The 8,790-nt window shown below is 35.5% G+C and overlaps 1 long non-coding RNA gene across 1 annotated transcript; it reads right to left on the reverse strand.

Moving 5' to 3' along the window:
• Nucleotides 1-3,022: 3,022 nt before the first annotated feature.
• LOC107571506 (uncharacterized) lies at nucleotides 3,023-8,211 on the reverse strand. Its single transcript, XR_001607195.1, has 5 exons — nucleotides 8,162-8,211; nucleotides 7,649-7,702; nucleotides 5,942-6,004; nucleotides 5,775-5,828; nucleotides 3,023-3,081 (listed from the first exon to the last, which is right to left on the reverse strand). It is a non-coding gene; the product is annotated as an uncharacterized lncRNA (long non-coding RNA).
• Nucleotides 8,212-8,790: the final 579 nt, after the last annotated feature.

Genomic DNA, 8,790 nt, shown 5'->3' on the forward strand with positions numbered 1-8,790 from the left:
AAAATACATAAACATTTAAATCCAAGCGTAGGAAATCTTTAATAAATGTTTCCGCGTCTGCTTCGGTTGGAGACAGAAGGACGGGATTCCTCATAGCTGAAGCTGTATGTTAAAAGAAACAATTACAAACAGTAAAAAAGATCGAGCAACCTGCTTCCACTTACACTGAAATAAATGAACGTCAGATATTTTTTTCTTTATCTGGTTCTTCTGAATAAATCGGACAAAGTTATCTAATTAGCATAAAGAACAACTCGAGCTGGTTCACCAACTGCAAGAAGAAGACGCACGTGAACTACGCAGGTGAGCTGGGGTGCGTGAGTCAAAGCTCTTCCCGCGATATTCAGCCTAACCACGTGCCGTGCTGTGCAGAAGACGCATCTTAGTTAGTTGCAATGGAATATTTGCTTAAGGTAGGTGTATATTTTAAAACTAGTTGTATTGTGCCTGCGATCGGTTTTATAATAACTTCCAAAATTAAGTTGTGTATCACCTGTTTGTTTACTAGCGAGTATACCATAAGCTGTTTCGCGTGCGTTTTGGTTGGGCAAATGGTTTTCTAAAGGGTTTAACTGATGTTTTAAGTCTCATTTAAGTTTTTAACAAGTTATTATAATTTCTAAATGTTTTTGTTAACGGCTGATGCCACGTCAGATTATGTTTGACCAATTTGAAACCTGTTATACATTATTTTAGTTGTACTGACTAATGCTGTAATGACAGCTTCGCCATTAATTCTATTGCTTGTATTTGTACAACATTGTTGAATTTACCTATTAGGAGTGCTCCGATGTTTGATTTTCGGATCCCTCTCTTGTCTCCCCTGCTGCACCAGTTCAGTTGCCGGGCTACTTCAGTGGAGAACACCTTGGAGCAAATCCTCCATACAGTCTTCTTCATGCTCGGCCCGCCACTGATGGATAATCTGTTCACCTTCAACAGGTCATTTTTTAAGTAATATTTTAGCATTAAATTGACCTGCATTCTATACACATCCTGTTAAAAGATTTTGTAATTTCTTTTTTGAAAGAAGCTTCTTATGTTCACCAAAGATGCATTTATTTGATCAAAAACAGTAAAAAAAAAACTGAAATGTTACATGATCTGTGGTAAGTAATAATTCTTGTATTTGTCTAGGAGACATTCAATTGAAAAGTAACAGTAAAGCAGAGTTCCTATACATTTTCCATTTCAAAATTCCATACATTTTCACATATTTCTAATTTCAGCATTACGTTTTCTCAAGGTAATAACATACAGAGGCCCTAACGGGACCTTTGCAAAAAGTACAAATGTATAGCCTTTCGTGTGTGCTTGAGAATAACTTTTTTTACATGAAACTGGGCTCTTTAATAACATGCTTAAATTAACACGTAAAGAAACCTAAAATGATTATAGCCTGCAAATATTCACCTGTGACACATATTGTAAATATGGTTAGATGTTGTTTTCTTGGTCGTGCGCCATTGGTTTTTGGACTTTAATGATTGCCCTATTGTGATATTATATGAAATTATCACTTTTCAAAATGACTATAATTTTTAGAAAGTTTTTTTTTTTTTTTTACATTATAACAATTAAAAATAACATAATGAATATTATGTATTTAGTAAATGTAATGTTGACTACTTTGTTGTTGTTGTTATTATTATTGTTATATACTTGCACACACGCCCACCCCTCAAAAGGCTGAAACCACAGAGCCCCCCAACATAACATCCGATTTTAACCCCTGCAAATCAGCGTTATTTCTAATTTTCAAAGCATCCTGGAAAAAATAAATAATTATGGATTCCATAAAATATAATGAGTAGCAAAAACTGTTTTTGATTATAATTAACACTGATAAGATGAACCATTATTAATAACTGCCAGTAATAATTGCTAATAACTGAGCAGAATCAGCATATTATAATGATTTTTGAAGGGGCATGTGACACTGGAGGCTGGAGTAATGTCTATTTAAAAAATATTTACAAATAACAGCTTATTATTTTAATATTTCAGAGTATTACCGTTTCTGTTATATTTTTCATAAATAATTTTATATCTCAGCAAATAAATGGAGTGAGCATTAGAGACTTCTTTCAACAACATTTCAACTTAATCATTCCATGCTTTTGACTGGTAGTGTGTAAACATGCACACACACGTTAGCACACAAACAGTTTGTTTACATTTTGTTAGTAGTTGTAGGTTTGACAGTTTCAGTGATTCTTACCATTCTCTGCATAAACCCTCTGTCTGACAATCTTTGTTCCAGCCTCTCTAGGTCTGCAGTAGAGGCTAGAGGAAAGACACCACCCTCTCCCTCTTCAGCCATCTGCATTTGGGGTACAACACGCCTGTTCCCCACTAGAGACTGGACCAATGAAGTCAGATGGTTGATCTTCATGTCCATTTTCTCTAGTGTTTCCAGAATTGCCCTGTCTACAGCTGCAATACAGAAAATAATTTAATTTGGTATGTAGATTTGATGAATGAAATGATGCATTTTGCAACTTATTTAAATTAATAAATAACGTATGTGTACATTGATTTGGTACTGTACTCAAGACTGCATTTTCCTGTCTCCCACCAGAAGTACCTGTAAGTATAAATTTACTGTAAGGTTTTAAATGTTAGATGTAGTGTTACATGCATCTGCCTTGATGGATGTTATCAAAAGAATGTCACATTATTTAGGGTAAAATGTTTACAATAAAACAAACAAAAAAAAAATCCTGACCCCTTTAATGCTTTTCAGTATTTTCTGCTTTGCTAAAGAGACACACTGGAGCTCAAAATGGAGTTGGTAAGTAAAATCTTAAAGTAAGTTAATGATGATGGTTTCAACATCAATTTAAAATAAAATAATTAGGTAACTTACTCTGTGTTCTTCCTTGGTAGTCACCTGAGGGTCTCAGAACAGAAAAGGTGTGCTCTACGGATTGAATACAAAATATTATGTTATTCAGTTTAAGATTGTGTGAAGGGCTGTGAGTTAGTGTTTTCTCTTCCTTGTTCTAATTAACGTTCTTTTACCTTGTGTGTCAGGTGGATGAGCACTCCAGCCGTCTGCCTGAGAGACGCCCACTGGAGCTGAGAAAGATGGAGTTGGTAAGATTTGCTTGTTACCAAAACAAATAAATACACACTAAAATTAAAACCAAATTTCAGAAAAGCATAAAACATCTTCACTTCTTATAATAACAGTAATAAGAGTATGGTTAATTTATTATTACATTGACATTACCAAAAATTTATATTGGTATTCTGTTGACAGCATGAGGACTCTGATGTGAATTTCACAATGGGGATGTTTGCTGTAGTCCAAATCTTAGTGTGCCCAGTTGCATGAAAGCCCTAAAGTTAAGAAAATCTTTGTCTTGTGTAGCCAGGCCTTCAGGCTGACAACAGAAGGTCTGAACCCCTTTGATTGGCCAAGGACCATCCGAGAGGCTGTCTGACTAACAGGTAAAGCAACCAATCACAGTTCATTGTGTGTAGCATCATCTTTAGGGGCGTGCAAATGAAAAGTTGATGCCACTTCAATAACTGACTGACATGTAAAATTCTTGGACGTATTTTAAAACGTTTATGCTTATACTCCAATGTTTAGTTTATCATGGTATGCACTAGGGCTGTGTATCACCAGCAAAGTCATGATACAGAGGCCACGCTACAGGATTGCACTGAATTTCACCTCAGCAGAATTTAGAAAAACAGCTGTTTATCAAACACTGCTTACTATAGTGCCATTTCTAACTATTGGCAGAGCAGGCACTTGACCTCTGCATTATGAAGGGCCTCCATAACTGTACCACAGTACAATATACAGTGGGGCAAAAAAGTATTTAGTCAGCCACCAATTGTGCAAGTTCTCCCACTTAAAAAGATGAGAGAGGCCTGTAATTTTCATCATAGGTATACCTCAACTATGAGAAAAAAAATCAGTTACATTGCTGGTAGGTTATCATTGCACAAATGAACACACTCTCTGCGATTTAAAAAAAAAAAAAATGAGAAGAGTTCTAAACTAGCATGCTGTCTTCACTGTATCTAAGGCACACAAGGCTGATTTACTCGATGCGTCCGCAAGTTCGCTTAGGTGCACGCAGCTTAGGTGACTTTCTGCGCAGCTCCGCATCCGAAGATGCACTAGTTCAAAGGGACTCTAGCCGAACATGCACGTCTGTGCCGGCATTGTGTGTGAAACAGAAGCAGTTTGATGTTAAGTTCAGTCACACACACATTGATCTAGCACCTCATGACTACACCATGTTATGTACGAGAATCTGCAAAAGACACAGGAGCAAGGAGAATGTACAAAACATGGTGACATACATTTTTTATTAAATATAATGGGTGATATATTGCGTCACCAAAAATTATTGAGGTCATATTGCGCGATAAGTCGATATATTGATTATTGCGACAGACCCACCGACACCATCAACTTTCACCGCTGTTTTAGCGTTCACGGATTATGAATGTTATGCTCTGTGGAGCATACGATATTTTGGAGTATCTGTTATGGCCCCTAGTGCTCAGTGAACTCAGAGATGGGTCAAAACGTCCAGTCATGTCCACCTCACCATGGTAACTGTGGAGAAAGCCTCAACCTTGCCATAGCAACCCTGAGACACAACGGTTCACCTGCCGCAGCTTGTCACCACAACAAAAAGTCAAAAAACAAACGCAAGAGTAACTGAGTAACTGAGTGTGTGACAGAGTGTTATTTACACATCTATTGCTCAGCCAAGAGTTACTGTGTAAATGTTGTGCTGTGATTTAGTGATCCTGATGTAGTGACAACTCAACTCTCAGTTTTCATATCTTGGTTGTCATTCACCTTTAACCTTTGACCTGAAGCAATGAAACATCAGCGCCATCTCTCAGTGGGGGCAGAGAGTGGACTTACCAGGGTATTCAGTCATCTTAATTGAGATTCTAAATCACATAGGGAGCATGTTTAGTCCAGAAAGCACTGGAAGCAGAATAGATGTACATTTAGTGCTTTAAAGGAAGTAGAAGATAGTTGTTAGACAACACATAACAAACCATAATTTTTTTTTTCTCATTAAAAATCACAAAAGATATTCTATCACTAAATGTTGGGGTTTCAAGTATGACAATTTTTATATTAACAAATTAGTAAGTAAATAAATACTATTGGTTTAATAATATATTTATATAAATGCATGAATGCATTATGTATATTGAAATATATAAAAGTTTGGTTTAAAATACTAAATTACTAAATATACATAGTTATGTGTAAATATAATTCAATTTACTGTAAATCTGAAATATGTGTTATAGTAGTAATAATAATAATAATAATAATCACATATATTATATAATATAATATAAGATATATACTATATATCATATTTGTTCAGTAAACCACTGTTTACTAAAGAAAGCCATTTTGATTTTTTTTTTTGCTATACTAAAACCATACCAAACCATGATTTCAAAACCGATGGTATGTACCAAATTTCGTTTTTTTTTTTCCTCTGGTGTAACGTTATGCATGTTTGTTTTTTTTTAGCTGTAACTTCATTGAAATTATTAAAGTGATTAAAATGGAAAAAAACATTAAATCCATAACAATATTTAATATGATTTGAAATGGTGTTCAGTTTGATTTAGTTCAATTTGACTAAAACGTGCAGATTATTGTACTTTCAGAACAAACAGCTTCCTGTGAATGTTGCAGCCCATCATGTCTGTATTCCTGGACATTGTTAAAGTTATCAGACATTTTGTTTTTCCCCTTCTTAACTTACTCAGTGTTCTTCCTTGGTGGTCCCCTGAGGGTCTCGGGACAGAAAAGGTGTGCTCTATGGATTAAACAGATCATGCATGTCATGTTATCCGGTTTTAAATTGTGTGAAGGGCTGGGAATGAATTTTTTCTTATTTTCATCTCCTTATGCTAATTAATGCTTTTGTACCTTGTGTGTTAGGTGGATATACACTCCAGCCGTGATGGTCTGCCTGAGAGACGCCCACTGGAGCTGGGAAAGATGGAGTGGGTAAGATTTGCTTGTTACTCAGACAAGTAAATGCACATTAAAATTCTAGCTAATTGAATTTCAGAAAATAATAAAAGCAAAGAAAAATATGTATTAAAATCTATTTTAAAGTAAAATCATGGCATCAATGCCATCCAGAAGAAAAAGAAGTCAGTAAATTGTAACATGCACACTATCAGTCAAAACTTTCTGAACAGTAAGATTTTCTATGTTTTAAAGAATTCTCTTCTGTTCACCAAGCCTGCATTTATTTGATCCAAAATACAGTACAATACCTGCTTTCTACAGTAGTCAACATTTGAAGTGGTTCAAAAAAGTTCATCAAAGTTGTTCTAAGACAAGAACACATTTAGGTTTTAGGTTTTATGACAACTTTGATGAAAGGTGTTGGTCCACTTCAAATGTTGACTACTGTATTTGATTATTTTAAAATGTAAATTTAAATCAAAGCTGTATTTTCAGCATCATTACTCCAGTCTTCAGTGTCACATGTTCCCTCAGAAATCATTCTAATATGCTGATTTGCTGCTTAAGAAACATTTTTTATTATTATTATTTTCAATATTTAAAATGGTTGAGTACAGTTTTTTTCAGGATTCTTTGATGAATAGAAAGATCCAAATATCAGCATTTATGGGAAATAAAAAGTTTTTTTTACAATAAACCATTCAAAAGCTTGGAATCAGTATAATTTTTTTCTTTTTGTGTGTGTGTGTATGTGTGTGTGAATATTTAGAAATTAATACTTTTATTTAGCAACAATGCTTTAAATTAATCAAAAGTGATGAGAAAACAATGTTAACAAAAGATTTCTATTTCAGATAAATGCTGTTCTTCTGAACTTTCTGAGTTTATATAGAGACTTCTTTAAAAAACATTAAATATCTTACTGTGTAAACACATTGGTTAATGACATTACACAGGTGGAGTAATAACCTTTAATTAATTGGTTTGAGATTGAATTAATTCCAGATTTTTTTTTATATGAATTATGGGTATGACATCTGCGGACTGATTTTTTATTTTATTTTATTTTATTTTGCTTTCTTTCCAGATTCAGTGATAGGCTCTTATGTACTAGAGCACGTGCGCACGTACACTGTTTTCCAAAATGGCTATTTAAATCTCTTGACAAACTAAAAGATATGAATTAATTAATTAATTAAATTTTATATTCTTGAAATGAAATATATAAATTCTACTGAATGTTAGCTTGCTTTTTTTGCTGCACGTCCCTGTGTGTGTGTAATAAGCAAAGTGTACGCGTGTTGTGCACCCGTCTATAGGCTAACGTGCTCCTTAAATAACAAAGAAAAAATATTGCACCAGACTTTAGACCAGGTTTTTGTTGGTCAATGGCACAGTCTATTTCAGTTGCCTCAAAATAGCAATGCGCCTGAACACACCTCGTTTTCAGACCAGCACGCCCATGGGCACAAATGCATTTGCTATTTAAACAACGTGGCGCAGGATGTGAAAATGACAACTGTGTCAGCCTGAAACTAGCAAAAAAAACACTTGCTTCGCGCCTGGAGCCGCATTGCACCAGCTGTATGATAGGCCCCTAAAACTTGGGTGAACCATTTCAGATTACAACACCGTTATAGCCGATCAAATGTAACTTACTCTGTGTTCTTCCTTGGTAGTTACCTGAGGGTCTCAGGACAGTAAAGGTGTGCTCTACGAATTGAACACAATATATTATTCAGTTTTAGCTGTGAATGCTGCGGTCACACTAGACTTTAAGCATGCAAAGTTTCCTTGGATGCTGCAACGGTCGTGATATGATGTCATGCTCTGCAGCATGGTTTTAAAAACTTAAATTCAACTCATAACGCATAATAATACATTTAAAATGTAAAAACATACAATCTACTCCACTTTCCTGCAGCGCTGCAGTTTTACATTCATGTTCTTTTAATTCAGCTATTATGCTGTGATGTATCAAACTGCTGTTGGTCATACAGTTTCACGTGATTGACCATTGAACCAGCTTGAACATTGGAATGCAGCGAAATGTAAAACTTTTCACACAAGCTTGTTTTTCCGGTTTGACGCAGTCGCATGCGTACTAATGGAAGTCAACAGAAGGAAAAGTGCAGTGTGATCACCCCTTTATTCTAATTAATGTTCTTTTACCTTGTGTGTCAGGTGAATGAGCACTCCAGCCGTCTCCATGATGGTCTGCCTGAGAGATGCCCACTGGTGCTGAGAAAGATGGAGTGGGTAAGATTTGCTTGTTACATTTTGCAAATTAACAAACTATGGCCTGCAACACACTCAGCAGCCAGAATTCCGTTTTTGTTTTGTTTTGTTTTTCGGTCTAAAATCATGACCCACGTGAATCATGCAGATCAGTAATAAAACAAAATTGAGGGAAGTGGGCATGGGGTTGGTGGTCAGGGTAATGCTGGTTACTGCGTGCATGATGTTTGAAATCTCACAAATGGCCTTAAGCCAGTGGTTCCCAAACTGGGGGGTGGGCGCATTAAGGCTGAGAGATGGTGTACAGTCAGCAGATTATTTTGCAAAAGAAACCTCCACAGGGTGAAAAAGACTACACTGCATAATTTTTCTGTATATCATTGCCTGATAAGTAAATAATTGAATGCAAAATATTAATTTGACATATTTTAATTACCTCATCAACATGACTGGCAGTACCTGCTTGAGCGCTCCGTTATCAGTTGTTGCAGTTGTGGTTGTATCAATAACAGACCACTAGATGGTGTGATTGAACAATCAGAGTTGTATTGCAGGGAGACATG

The sequence above is a fragment of the Sinocyclocheilus grahami genome, unplaced genomic scaffold (genome assembly GCF_001515645.1).
Source record: "Sinocyclocheilus grahami isolate Dianchi unplaced genomic scaffold, SAMN03320097.WGS_v1.1 scaffold1603.1, whole genome shotgun sequence".
In the NCBI taxonomy this organism is placed as follows: domain Eukaryota; kingdom Metazoa; phylum Chordata; class Actinopteri; order Cypriniformes; family Cyprinidae; genus Sinocyclocheilus; species Sinocyclocheilus grahami.